Here is a 14,798-nt window from a genome sequence, read left to right as displayed (position 1 = left end):
TTACTAAACAAGCCGACTTCTGCTTCCAAAATTTCTTCTTGTGTACAGGGGCGACTGATACCGGCACAGGCTGGTTCTTTGGTTCAGCCACAGGGCGTGTCGCTGGGGTCTGAGTGGCCGCAGGGCCTGTCGCCGGGGTCTGAGTGGCTGCACGGCGTGTCGCTGGGGTCAGAGTGGCCACAGGGCGTGTCGCCCGGGTCTGAGTGACCACAGGGCGTGTCGTTTTACTGTCAGATCCAGAGACCTTCTCTTCCCTTTGAGGGTACTGAATGGTGTTGAACAGGGCTCGGTAGGCATGGGTCAGGCCCCAGCACGTTGCAATGATCTGCATCTCTCTGGAGTTGCCAGGGTGACAGCATACTTTGTCCAAATATTCTACTAACTTTTCAGGATTCTGCACTTGCTCAGGGGTGAAGTTCCAAAACACTGGGGGTGCCCATTGGCCTAGGTACTTGCCCATCCTATCCCACACACCCTACCACTCATATCTATTCGGCTTTGGGGCAGATCTCTGGATGATATTCTTAAATTGCTTACCAACTTTAGACAAAACCGAAACAATATTCCCAAGAAGTATTAATAGAAGTATCTTAACTGCCCAAGGATGTTCAAAATACTGAAAAGTTACTGTAATGAAGGTGGAAACATCATAGAAGAAGGTAGTGACACTGCCATTCTGCATTTCCTCCGTAAAAAAACTCTCAGAAAAGTCACTGTAATTGCTAGTTGTCTCCACGAAATGGTATCCGTGGTACAGTAACGGCTTCATTGCAAAATTTACATACCACACTAAGGTCAAGGTCAATGTTCTAAAAACAAACCTCACAAGCGAAACATCACTAATCACTGCAGACCACAGCAAACTGCAAAACCCAACACCAATCTTTAACATTTACAGCAGGAAAAAGAGCACGATGCAGATTATACAAATCAATATCGAGAACAGAGAAACCAACATTGTGACCCACAACTATTAAAAGATATAAGTTCCTTAATACACTCTGGTTAATCTGTTATTATCTCAAACCCTTTGTGCCCCACGTTGGGTGCCAAAAAGGACTGTCGTGGTTTAACCTCAGTCGGCAACTGAGCACCACGCAGCTGCTCGCTCACTCCCCCCAACCCCGGTGGGATGGGGGAGAGAATTGGAAGAGCACAAGTGAGAAAAACTCGTGGGTTGAGACAAAAACAGTTTAATAATTGAAATAAAATAATAATAATAATATGATAATAATAATATTACACAAAACAACTGATGCACAGTGCAATTGCTCACCACCCGCCAACCGATGCCCAGCCAGTCCCCGAGCAGCGGCCCCCCCGGCCAGCTTTCCCCAGTTTATGTACTGAGCATGACGTCACATGGTATGGAATGTCCCTTTGGCCAGTTTGGCTGTGCCCCCTCCCAGCTTCTTGTGCACCTCCAGCCTTCTCAGTCAGTAGAGCATGGGAAACTAAAAAGTCCTTGGCTAGTGTAAGCATTACCTAGCAACAACTAAAACATCGGTGCGTTATCAACTTTGTTCTCATCCTAAATCCAAAACACAGCACTGTACCAGCTACTAGGAAGGAAATTAACTCTATCCCTGCTGAAACCAGGACACAGACTTAAATATGTATCCCTTTCAGAGGGATGATGCTGATTGAAATCTCTCCCTCTGCCAGGCAGTATCTAGCAAGGATTTCTGAGTACGGCACGCTTGCATTTGACAAGACAGACACAGAAGGGAATTGGGAAAAGTCGGGGCCTGGGCTGATGGGCAATGGGGTAGGTGCAATGGCTTTTTGTTGATGCTTTCAGGATACAAAGCATCTGTTCAGTCGTGGGCAGATGTTCTGAGTTGGCTGGTCACCCACGGAAGTTGGTACCCTGGGTATTGTACTCCAAATTGTTTATGTACTGTTGTGTCTAGTCCTGATCAAAAGGCTGTAAGGACCCACATGTTTTAACTTCCTCTATGTTTAGGTGAGTGATGGACGTCTGTGAGTATGACAGTGGATGTCAGTGTTAGATGGGGGCCATCAGTTACCCTTCAGGAGAAATGTTCAGGCTGTTGTCCTGGCTGAGATACTGTCCTGGTTTCGGCAGGGATAGAGTTAATTTCCTTCCTAGTAGCTGGTACAGAGCTGTGTTTTGGATTTAGGGTGAGAACAATGTTGATAACACACCGATGTTTTAGTTGTTGCTAGACAGTGTTTACACTAGTCAAGGACTTTTCAGCTTCCCATGCTCTACCGACTGAGAAGGCTGGAGGTGCACAAGAAGCTGGGAGGGGGCACAGCCAGGGCAGCTGACCCAAACTGGCCAAAGGGATATTCCATACCATGTAACGTCACGCTCAGTATATAAAGCTGGGGGAAGAAGAAGGAAGGGGGGGACGTTCGGAGTGATGGCGTTTGTCTTCCCAAGTAACCGTTACGCGTGATGGAGCCCTGCTTTCCTGGAGATGGCTGAACACCTGCCTGCCCATGGGAAGTAGTGAACGAATTCCTTGTTTTGCTTTGCTTGTGTGCGCAGCTTTTGCTTTACCTATTAAACTGTCTTTGTCTCAACCCACGAGTTTTTCTCACTTTTACCCTTCTGATTCTCTCCTCCATCCCACTGGGGGGGAGTGAGCGGGCGGCTGCGTGGTGCTCAGTTGCCGACTGAGATTAAACCACGACAGTCCTTTTTGGCGCCCAACGTGGGGCTCGAAGGGTTCGAGATAATGACAGGTTTGATTGGAATGTGCTAGATCGAATTTATACCTGTTATAGCTGTTTAGCTATTAATTGGCAGGCTCCTGTGCTTGCCGTGGGGCTTGCTTGCCTTACTGTATATTATAGTCTAGTGCTCGTTAGTGGCTGTTTTTTGCTTTCGCTGCTTGCTGTACTGCTGTACTGCTTATCATCGTATGCTACTGTGCCTGGGAACATTTTGATAACAGCAATGGCGATGTGCCTGGACTGGCAGATGGCCAGGGCATCGCTGCTGTTTCTGTGCTGCTGTACTGGACAGGCTGGAACTCCAGTGTGAACTCGAGTCGAAGGGACTGTGACCTGTGGATGAGTCCATGCGGGAGCAGGACACCCCAAAGCGTCTGTGGCCGTGGATAAGCCCATGCCAGAGCAGGTACATCTCGAAGCGTCTGTGGCCGCGGTTATGTTTGTGCTACAGCAGGTTTACTTCTGAAGGGACTGTGGCTGCGAGTAAGGCCAGGCTGGAGCAGGTATATCTCTGAAGACATTGTGGCCCATGGAGAAGGCCGTGCTGGAACAGATGCATCTCAAAGTGACTGTGAATAAGTCTATGCCGCAGCAGGTGTACCCCTGGAGAGACTGTGGCTCATAGATAAGGCTCCACTTGAAGCAGGTACTACCCTAAGGGACTGCAGTCTGTGGATAAGTCCAAGCCGGAGCAGGGGCAAGGGGAGGACTTCATTGCAATGTTAAACCCTATGGTTTGATCCGAAGGGACCAGGGGTGGAGATTGTAATGGAAACACCTTTAAATTGTTGTAACCCATGATTTGAGTTGCATGTTATAGGAATTACTATAGCAGAAACCCCTTGTTGCTAGCCAGGCTAGGAGCAAGGGGAGGAGTTCATTGCAATGTTAAACCCTATAACCTGGCCCAAAGGGACCAGGGGTGGAGATTGTAATGGAAATACCTTTAAATTGTTGTAACCTATGATTTGAGTTGCGTGTTATAGGAATTACTATAGCAGTAACCACCCGAACCAGTGGAGGACAAGCCTTACAAGAAGCAGTGCAAGTGCAGCAGTGACCTGACCTGAGCTGGCTTTGGTACCCAGTAACTCCACGCAACACACCACCTCTCCTGGCCTGAGTGACCACCATCACAGATGGAGCCCAAAGTCACGGACTAAATGAACTCAATGGATATTTCATGGACATTTCTGGACATTTTACAGACATTCCACAAGGGTGGTCCATAGACTAAGGGAATGATATCTGTGTGTAATATCAAAGGATGGAAAGCAGGGTGGGTGGTTAATGAGGTTGTACTGGAAAATATGGGACTTGAGCATGACGTAGATGGTATAGAATAAGGGGTGGATACTGTCCTGGTTTCGGCAGGGATAGAGTTAATTTCCTTCCTAGTAGCTGGTACAGAGCTGTGTTTTGGATTTAGGGTGAGAACAATGTTGATAACACACCGATGTTTTAGTTGTTGCTAGACAGTGTTTACACTAGTCAAGGACTTTTCAGCTTCCCATGCTCTACCGACTGAGAAGGCTGGAGGTGCACAAGAAGCTGGGAGGGGGCACAGCCAGGACAGCTGACCCAAACTGGCCAAAGGGATATTCCATACCATGTAACGTCACGCTCAGTATATAAAGCTGGGGGAAGAAGAAGGAAGGGGGGGACGTTCGGAGTGATGGCGTTTGTCTTCCCAAGTAACCGTTACGCGTGATGGAGCCCTGCTTTCCTGGAGATGGCTGAACACCTGCCTGCCCATGGGAAGTAGTGAACGAATTCCTTGTTTTGCTTTGCTTGTGTGCGCAGCTTTTGCTTTACCTATTAAACTGTCTTTGTCTCAACCCACGAGTTTTTCTCACTTTTACCCTTCTGATTCTCTCCTCCATCCCACTGGGGGGGAGTGAGCGAGCGGCTGCGTGGTGCTCAGTTGCCGACTGAGATTAAACCACGACAGTTACACAGCAAAGGAAATCCTTCATGGAGGAGTACTGAATAGGAACAGAATTTGGCAGCATTTGCATTGACAAAGCTGTAGGTGTTCCTGCTTTGGATGATCTTCAGTGAAACTAGAACTAGGATGGAGTTTTAACATAAGGAGTGATCCCAGCCATGAAGCCACGCAGATACTTTAACCACTTCTTGGGTGGACAAATGCAGAGAGATACTGTTATACAGGATCTTTTCTTTTATTGGTGCTAAAGCTGATTTCAGGGTTACTGGTAAGCAACAAAACATTCCTGTGGCATTGGTGAGCCTTAGAGAAAAGTGGGACCACTCTCACATTGTGCAACACTGCCCTATAAAACTCAGGTGTTCCCATGGGCAGGAAGAGGCAATCTTCCATCAGATTGTATGGGCTAACACAGGGAAGATAAATCTTGCATCTAGCACAAGCAGGCCTCTATAGTATCCACAGAAACAGAGGGAAGAATGCTTGGACCCTCAGTGTCCCCCAAGAGTTTGCTACAAGCAGTTTCAAAAGTTTTAGGATCAACTGCTGCTCCAGACATTTCTCAAGGACTACCACACACCTTCATCACACCCTTTACTGAAACACTGCACGTTTGAACCCAGCTGTGGATTGCCTCCCAGAGCCTTGCTCTGCTCGGATGCTGAGGACAGTGACAGTCCCGTAGCTGTTCGGGCAGTTCTTGGGTCCTGTGGCTGCACTGAGCAGGAGTGAGCTGCTCAGGTCTCTGTGCTGCACTTGCCCTTGCCACTGCATGTTGAATGAGAGGGACAGACTCCTTACGTGCTGTATGAGTCAGGGATCAAACATGGTCTGCTCTCCAGATGGGCCGAATTTTAGATTATTTACTAAATAAATTGAATGAAAAGTGAATTTCAGAGAGGTGGTTTTTTTTCAGAAACTGGGCATGCCCACAAATAGCATGATAATATATTAATTCTTTAGCTGCAGAACAATTATGGTGAATTTTTAAAAATGGCTTAGTTAATAGTATTTCTGAAGCCAAGAAATCATTATCTTAATTACACACAGACCTATCTATTGCCCTTTTATGTAGAGGACAAACTGTTTCTGCAATAATATGATTCTGTAATGCAAAACTGCCTCTTTGCATATCTTATTTGCTGTTTAGGAATTGTTCAGCTTTGGTATCAAAAAGGATCGTCTCTGAGATTCATATTGAAACATTATTGTGGCTTCAACTCTTTGGTCAGAATTACTTCTTAGCAGGGCTTCAACAGAAAAACTGTGATTAGATTTGAACATTCTCATGTGAGAGAGGGATTTTTTTTAGTCTTAGGCAGTTTGCTTGAGAGTGTAACAAGTTAATATAATAAAACTCAGTGGAAGACTGTATAAAAGGAAAAGGTGATTCTTAAGTTAAACAAAACTAATTTCACTTATACTCATTCGCTCTTACTAAGCACCAGGACATTTGTATCTGTGTGGTCAGGACAGGATTTCTTGCAGTTATACAGAGGACAAAGGATGCCAGCTCTTGAGTCCTTATCACATCTCTTGGGTTTTCCTTAAATGATGATGACAAACTGGTTTCTGGACAGGCTCTGACTTCCAGTGACCCTTTAGTAATGGAGAGATCATTTGCCTCAGTATCTTGTCTTGCCCTGTCTTAGGCAAAGTTGTTTTCCTTGTCTGGATATTTTATGGCTTGAGTTCTGTTCCTCATCTTCTCGCCACCTTATCTTTGTGGCTTCAATTTGTTCTGTCCGGTTATCTTGTCACTTGACTGACTGCGTTTGCCATCAGTTAACACAGGTTCTTTCTTTTACCATTTCCTGCTGTTTCTCCTGATGCATTCACATGCCTCTGTTTCCATTCATAAGCCTTTCTACAAATCTTAGCATTGCTGTTACAAATCTCTACAAGAAGGCATTGAGCAAAAACCAAGGAGACCCTGCTGGTGTTGCTGATAACAGCTGTCTACAACAACATGGGACACATTTGTGTCAGTGGTTTCTGAAGAGCAGCTGGGTGTCCTGATCTGCCTGGGCAGTACTCTTCCCGTTGCCAGATATAAACCTCCTTTGAAAAAGATTATTTTTTTGTTTTCTATATTGTCTAGAGTCTCAATGTTTCTGTTAGTGAACTAAAGAAGCCCCCTACATTATGAGGACACTAATAACCATCCGTTCACCATGAATGCGGAGGAGATTTGTGTCAGGCTAACATCTAGTGTAAACTGAAGTGCTGTTAATGAACATTATTCTTAAGTTTTGTGTCCTTGGAGTTCTCCTTTCCTCCCAGTATTCCTCCTCTATGTTTTGTAGCCCTGTCACCAATCATCAGCGAAGCCACCGAGGCGAAGGGCTCTGGAGCGGAGGATCGCGACGGGGGACCCTTCCTGAAGCGGCAAAACCGCGGCAAAAACCGCGAAAAGCAAAAGCGCAGGGAGTGAGAGGGTGCCCCAGCCCCCCCATTCCCCGAGCCGGAGGAGGGAGCTCCTGACGAGCGGCAGCTCTGACTCAGCGTGGGCGGGGACAAGAGGGACAGCGGCCAAACCCCCTCACATACAAGAGCAGCCCCCAGGGAACGCGAGCGACCCGGAGCGCGGCGAACAGGGCGGACAAACAGGACGTGGTGTGTCAGAAGGGCGTGGTGTGGCAGTTCGCGCAGGCAGGGCGTGCAGGGAAGGCGAGCGGGCAGGGCGCAGTCCCCATCCTGGCTCTAGAGGCCAACTCAACTAGTAGTCATCGCCCTCCCAGAAGAGGACCCAGCTATGGTTTCCACTCGGCCGAAAGCCATCGCCAGAAGGAATGTGGCGACCCAGACGGAGCCCTCACACGAGCATACAGCTGTCCAGGTCTCTGGCTGCAGGGAGTGCCTGAGTCTGTCACTTATACTGGAGGGCAGCAGAGACACCACCTGTGTGTGGTGTGACCAGGTAGATGATCTGCTTGGCCTGGTGGCAGAGCTGAAAGAGGAAGTGGAAAGGTTAAGGAGTATCAGGGAGTGTGAGAGGGAGATAGATTGGTGGAGCCGCACCCTACCATCCCTGAGGCAGAGGCAGCAGATGGAGGCTCCACAAGAAGCAGAGGATCCCCTGCCCTCTTGCCACCAGGTAGAAAGAGGGGACCTAAGCGATGGGGGGGAATGGAAACAAGTCCCTGCTTGGGGTGCCAGGTGAACCCCCGCCCGGCCTCCCTCACCTTCCTGGTTGCCTTTACACAACAGATATGGGGCCCTGGAACTTGAGGGCCAGGCAAATGAGGATGTAGACGAAGGTCCATCCAGGGGGTTGCCTAGGGTGAGGCAGTCAGCCCCACGCATTATGACTGCCGCTGCTAAGAAAAAAAGGAGGGTAATTGTCATAGGCGATTCCCTTCTGAGGGGAACAGAGGGCCCAATATGCCGACCGGACCCGTCCCACAGGGAAGTCTGCTGCCTCCCTGGGGCCCGGGTCAGAGACATCACTAGGAAGCTCCCTGGTCTGGTACGGTCTTCCGATTACTACCCGCTGCTGGTTATACAGGCTGGCAGTGATGAGGTTGCAGAGAGAAGTCCTGCAGTGATCAAAAGGGACTTCAGGGCACTGGGGCGACTGGTTCAAGGATCGGGAGCACAGGTAGTGTTTTCCTCAATCCCTACAGTGGCAGGGAAGGATACTGAAAGGAACAGGAAAACACACCTGATCAACACGTGGCTCAGGGGCTGGTGCCATCGGAGGAATTTTGGTTTTTTTGATCATGGGGAGGTTTACATGGCACCGGGCCTGCTGGCGGCAGATGGAGTCCAGCTGTCTCACAGGGGGAAAAGGATCATTGCTCATGAATTGGCAGGGCTCATTGAGAGGGCTTTAAACTAGGTTTGAAGGGGGAAGGGGATAAAACCAGGCTCACTAGAGATGAGCCTAGGGTGGCATGCCAATGCTGAGGGTGAAATTGATAGCCCAGCTCAAGTGCATCTACACCAATGCACGCAGCATGGGCGGCAAACAGGAGGAGCTGGAAGCCATTGTGCAGCGGGAGAGATATGACTTAGTCGCCCTCACAGAAACATGGTGGGGTGACTCTCACGATTGGGGTGCTGCAATGGATGGCTATAGACTCTTCAGAAGGGACAGGCGAGGAAGGAGAGGCGGTGGGGTGGCCCTGTATGTTAGGGAGTGTTTCGATTGTCTAGAGCTCAACGATTGTGATGATGATACGGTCGAGTGTTTATGGGTAAGGATGAGGGGGAAGGCCAACGAGGCAGATATCCTGCTGGGAGTCTGTTATAGACCACCCAACCAGGATGAAGGGGCGGATGAAGCGTTCTACAAGCGGCTGGCAGAAGTCTCTCAATCGCTAGCCCCTGTTCTCGTGGGGGACTTCAACTTCCCGGACGTCTGCTGGAAATACAACACGGCAGAGAGGAAGCAGGCTAGGAGGTTCCTGGAGTGTGTGGAAGACAACTTCCTGACACAGCTGGTAAGTGAGCCTACCAGGGGAGGTGCCTCGCTCGACCTGCTGTTTACAAACAGAGAAGGACTGGTGGGAGATGTGGTGGTTGGAGGCCGTCTTGGGCTTAGCGACCATGAAATGGTAGAATTCTCGCTTCTTGGTGAAGTAAGGAGGGGGGGCAGCAAAACCGCAACCATGGACTTCCGGAGGGCGGACTTTGGCCTGTTCAGGACGCTGGTTGAGGGAGTCCCTTGGGAGACGGTCCTGAAGGGCAAAGGGGTCCAGGAAGGCTGGACGATCTTCAGGAAGGAAGTCTTAAAGGCGCAGGAGCAGGCTGTCCCCATGTGCCGTAAGAAGAACGGGCGGGGAAGACGACCGGCCTGGCTGAACGGGGAGCTCTTGCTGGGACTCAGGAAAAAAAGGAGAGTTTACCACTTGTGGAAGAAGGGGCAGGCGACTCAAGAAGAGTACAGGGATCTCGTTAGGTCATGCAGAGAGGAAATGAGAAAGGTAAAAGCCCAGCTAGAACGCAATCTGGCCGCTGTCGTTAGAGACAACAAAAAAAGTTTTTACAAATATATTAATGACAAGAAGAGAGCCAAGGAGAATCTCCATCCTTTATTGGATGTGGGGGGGGGGAACATTGTCACCGAGGATGAGGAAAAGGCTGAGGTACTCAATGCCTTCTTTGCCTCAGTCTTTAACAGGCAGACCAGTTATCCTCAGGGTATTCAGCCCCCTGAGCTGGAAGACAGGGACGATGAGCAGGATGAACACCCCATAATCCAAGAGGAAGCAGTTAACGACCTGCTACGCCACCTGGACGCTCACAAGTCTATGGGGCCGGATGGGATCCACCCGAGAGTGCTGAGGGAGCTGACGGAGGTGCTCGCCAAGCCACTCTCCATCATTTATCAGCAGTCCTGGTTAACGGGGGAGGTCCCGGGCGACTGGAGGCTTGCCAATGTGACGCCCATCTACAAGAAGGGCCGGAAGGAGGATCCGGGGAACTACAGGCCTGTCAGCCTGACCTCGGTGCCGGGGAAGATTATGGAGCGGTTCATCTTGAGGGCGCTCACAAGGCATGTGCGGGACAGCCAGGGGATCAGGCCCAGCCAGCATGGGTTCATGAAAGGCAGGTCCTGCTTGACCAACCTGATCTCCTTCTATGACCAGGTGACCCGCCTAGTGGACAAGGAAAGGCTGTGGATGTGGTCTTCCTGGACTTCAGTAAGGCCTTTGACACTGTTTCCCACAGCATTCTCCTAGAGGAGCTGGCGGCTCACGGCTTAGACAGGTGTACTCTGCGCTGGGTAAAAAACTGGCTGGACGGCCGGGCCCAGAGAGTTGTGGTGAATGGAGTTCAATCCAGTTGGTGGCCGGTCACGAGCGGTGTTCCCCAGGGCTCAGTTTTGGGGCCGGTCTTGTTCAATATCGTTATCAATGATCTGGATGAGGGGATTGAGTGCACCCTCAGTAAGTTTGCAGACGACACCAAGTTGGGCGGGAGTGTTGATCTGCTTGAGGGTAGGAAGGCTCTGCAGAGGGACCTGGACAGGCTGGATCGATGGGCCGAGGCCAATTGTATGAGATTCAACAAGGCCAAGTGCCGGGTCCTGCACTTGGGCCGCAACCACCCCATGCAGCGCTACAGGCTTGGGGAAGAGTGGCTGGAAAGCTGCCTGTCGGAAAAGGACCTGGGGGTGCTGGTCGACAGCCGGCTGAACATGAGCGGGCAGTGTGCCCAGGTGGCCAAGAAGGCCAATGGCATCCTGGCCTGTGTCAGAAATAGTGTGACCAGCAGGAGTAGGGAAGTGATCATGCCCCTGTACTCAGCACTGGTGAGACCACACCTCGAATACTGTGTTCAGTTTTGGGCCCCTCACTACAAGAAGGACGTTGAGGTGCTGGAGCATGTCCAGAGAAGGGCAACGAAGCTGGTGAAGGGTCTGGAGAACAAGTCTTATGAGGAGCGGCTGAGGGAACTGGGGTTGTTTAGCCTGGAGAAAAGGAGGCTGAGGGGAGACCTCATCGCTCTCTACAACTACCTGAAAGGAGGTTGTAGCGAGGTGGGTGTCGGTCTCTTCTCCCAAGTAACTAGTGATAGGACGAGAGGAAACGGCCTCAAGTTGCGCCAGGGGAGGTTTAGATTGGACATGAGGAAAAATTTCTTTACTGAAAGAGTGGTTAAGCATTGGAAGAGGCTGCCCAGGGGAGTGGTTGAGTCCCCATCCCTGGAGGTATTTAGAAGACGTGTAGATGAGGTGCTTAGGGACATGGTTTAGTGGGCATGGTGGTGTTGGGTTGACGGTTGGACTCGATGATCTTAGAGGTCTCTTCCAACCTTAATGGTTCTATGATTCTATAATCTTCATACTGGTTTCCTGTATTGCCATAGACACATTCTTGCTTTCCTGTCCCATCATAAAAATACCATTTACTGTTCACACACATCTACCACCATTTAAATAATAGAAAAACACTCTCAGCAATTTTGAGCAGTGCTCTAGAAGATCAGACAGGCTTCACAAATGCCTGCTCCCTGAATCTACTAATCCTCTTCAAAGCTGTCTTGTCAGAAGTTAGGCATCACATTTTCCAGTAGTTTTGTTTTCATCCTGATATGTGTCTATTAACTGTACCATTTTTGAAGTGAATAGTAGGGGAAGATTTTGCCAGCAGTTCTAGTTAGCTCAGAAACTCTTTTATTCATTCAAGTCATACTTCTTTCTGAGGTTTTTCTCAAGTTTGTGGTGTTTCTTCAAAATGCATCTTGGGAAGAACATGGCCCTCTCTTGCACATCAGAGACAATACCAGAGGTTCGGATGAACATGGTGTGGGGCTGGCAGGCGCTGCCAGAGCATGGTGTATGGCTTCGGGTTAAAGCAAGCATGTAGGGTTCATTTCTCACAAGGGACACAATCAGATATCTGCCCTACAGAACCCCTTTTGCTGATGATTTCATAGGAGAACCACAGATCTCTTTCCTGTCGGGGCCTGGGCCTCAGCTCTGGGCCAGACTTGCAGACTACAAAGCCAGTGCTGTGGGTCAGCACATCCCAGAGCATCACGGGTCTCCCGTATCAGTGCACGGAGAGATGCACTGATCAAGGGCTCAGCCCCAACGAGGCTTTAAAAACAGAGCGCTGAGTATTACAGTTCTGTTGGATGCAGATGAATCTGGTTAGCATCTCACTCATCAAAGTCCTCAGGTATTAGGGACCTTCAATCCACCTACTTGGAAGGACAGACGGATAGCCTCCCTCTTGTGATAAATTACTTGTGACCCATTGCGTCTGTCCCCAGCAAAGTCACTTTCCTGGTTTCGGCAGGGATAGAGTTAATTTCTTTTCTAGTAGCTGGTACAGTGTTTTGGATTTAGGATGAGAACAAAGTTGATAACGCACCGATGTTTTAGTTGTTGCTAGGTAATGCTTACACTAGCCAAGGACTTTTCAGCTTCCCATGTTCTACCGACTGAGAAGGCTGAAGGTGCACAAGAAGCTGGGAGGGGGCACAGCCAAACTGGCCAAAGGGACATTCCATACCATGTGACGTCATGCTCAGTACATAAACTGGGGAAAGCTGGCCGGGGGGGCCGCTGCTCGGGGACTGGCTGGGCATCGGTCGGCGGGTGGTGAGCAATTGTACTGTGCATCACTTGCTTTGTGTATTATTATTATTATTATCATATTATTATTATTATCATTTTATTTCAATTATTAAACTGTTTTTATCTCAACCCACGACTTTTTCTAACTTGTGCTCTTCCAATTCTCTCCCCCATCCCACCGGGGTTGGGGGGAGTGAGCGAGCGGCTGCGTGGTGCTTAGTTGCCGACTGAAGTTAAACCACGACAGTGACTTTCAAAACAAGCCAAGTACCAATTTTCCTGCTGGCTAAACATCAAGCATTAAGATGTAAAGTTATGAAACATGCCGTTAAAGGAGATTTCAGTACCATAATTACACACAGGCACAGTAGCTAAGAGGCAGAGTATGTACCAAACTATTAGCAAGCTATAGACGCTGTCAGTAAATCTCAGTGGGACACCAGCCACGTTCTTTCCGTTTCCTAACACAGCAAGCTTCCCAGGGGTGTGAGAGCTGCTGCTGTGTGAATAGTTTAGCACCCTTAATCATAGAATCATAGAATGGTTTGGGTTGGAAGGGACCTTTAAAGGTCATCTAGTCCAAATCCCTGCCGTGGGCAGGGACATCTTCAACTAGATCAGGTTGCTCAAAGCCATATCCAACCTGACCTCGAACGTTTCCAGGGATGGGGCATCTACAACCTCTCTGGGCAACATGTTCCAGTGTTTCAACACCCTCATGGTAAAAATTTCTTCCTTATATCTAGTCTGAATCTACCCTCTTTTAGTTTAAAACCATTACCACTTGTCCTATCACTACAGGCCCTATTAAAATGTCTGTCCTCATCTTTCTTATAAGCCCCCTTTAAGTACTGATAGGCTGCAATAAGGTCTCCCCGGAGCCTTCTCTTCTCGAGGCTGAACAACCCCAACTCTCTCAGCCTTTCTTCATAGGAGAGGTGTTCCATCCCCCTCATCATTTTCGTGGCCCTCTTCTGGACCCACTCCAACAGGTCCATCTCTTTCTTGTACTAGGTACCCCAGAGCTGGATGCAGTACTCCAGGTGGGGTCTCACCAGAGCAGAGTAGAGGGGCAGAATCACCTCCCTCGACCTGCTGGCCACGCTTCTTTTGATGCAGCCCAGGATACGGTTGGCCTTCTGGGCTGCGAGCGCACATTGCCGGCTCATGTCCAGCTTTTCCTCCACCAGTACCCCCAAGTCCTTCTTGGCAGGGCTGCTCTCAATCACTTCATCCCCCAGCCTGTATTGATACTGGGGGTTGCCCCGACCCAGGTGCAGGACCTTGCATTTGGCCTTGTTGAACCTTATGAGGTTCACACGGGCCCACTTCTCCAGCTTGTCCAGGTCCCTCTGGATGGCATCCCGTCCCTCAGGCATGTCAACCGCACCACTCAGCTTGGTGTCGTCTGCAAACTTGCTGAGGGTGCACTCGATCCCACTGTCTATGTCATTGATGAAGATATTAAACAGTACCGGTCCCAATACGGACCCCTGTGGGACACCACTCATCACTGGTCTCCATCTGGACATTGAGCCGTTGACCCTCTGGATGCGACCATCCAGCCCATTCCTTATCCACCGAATAGTCAATAGTTAAAAGAACAACAGCAGCGCAAAGCCTGTCACCTTACTGAGGTTGAAAGCCTCAACACACTAGCAAACATGGCCTGATCCTCACCCCACTCTTTGTGTTGCTGGAGCTGGGACAGAGGGAAATGGCAGGGGCAGTGCTTCCAGGCAAGCAGCCAGCATTTGTCCTGGAGGGCCCTCAGAGGAGGTATCTCCTTGGTGGAGATGGTAGAGATCTTGCCACATCTGGGTACCAGTTCTGGCTGCAGATTCCCCCAGCGTGGTCAGACCATCATCTCGAGAGGGGTCATTTCTTCCCAGGCTCTCCTGTTTTCTGTTCTGATCTGAGCCCACGCATGGATCCTCCTGGTATCGTCCCAGTGTGAGGAGCTCCCTGAAACCCAGATGTGTTGTCAGGCTGCAGGTCTGGGAGGAAGCAATAGAGGCTGAGCAAGAACCTGGTGATGTTTTGAGAGGCCTCAAGATGATAACTGTCGTGGTTTAACCCCAGCCGGCAACTAAGCACCTCACAGCCGCTTGC

Source organism: Aptenodytes patagonicus, chromosome W, assembly GCF_965638725.1.
Source record: "Aptenodytes patagonicus chromosome W, bAptPat1.pri.cur, whole genome shotgun sequence".
Lineage (NCBI taxonomy): Eukaryota > Metazoa > Chordata > Aves > Sphenisciformes > Spheniscidae > Aptenodytes > Aptenodytes patagonicus.
The sequence above is the reverse complement of the archived record's forward strand: the minus strand, read 5'-3'. Positions refer to the sequence as shown.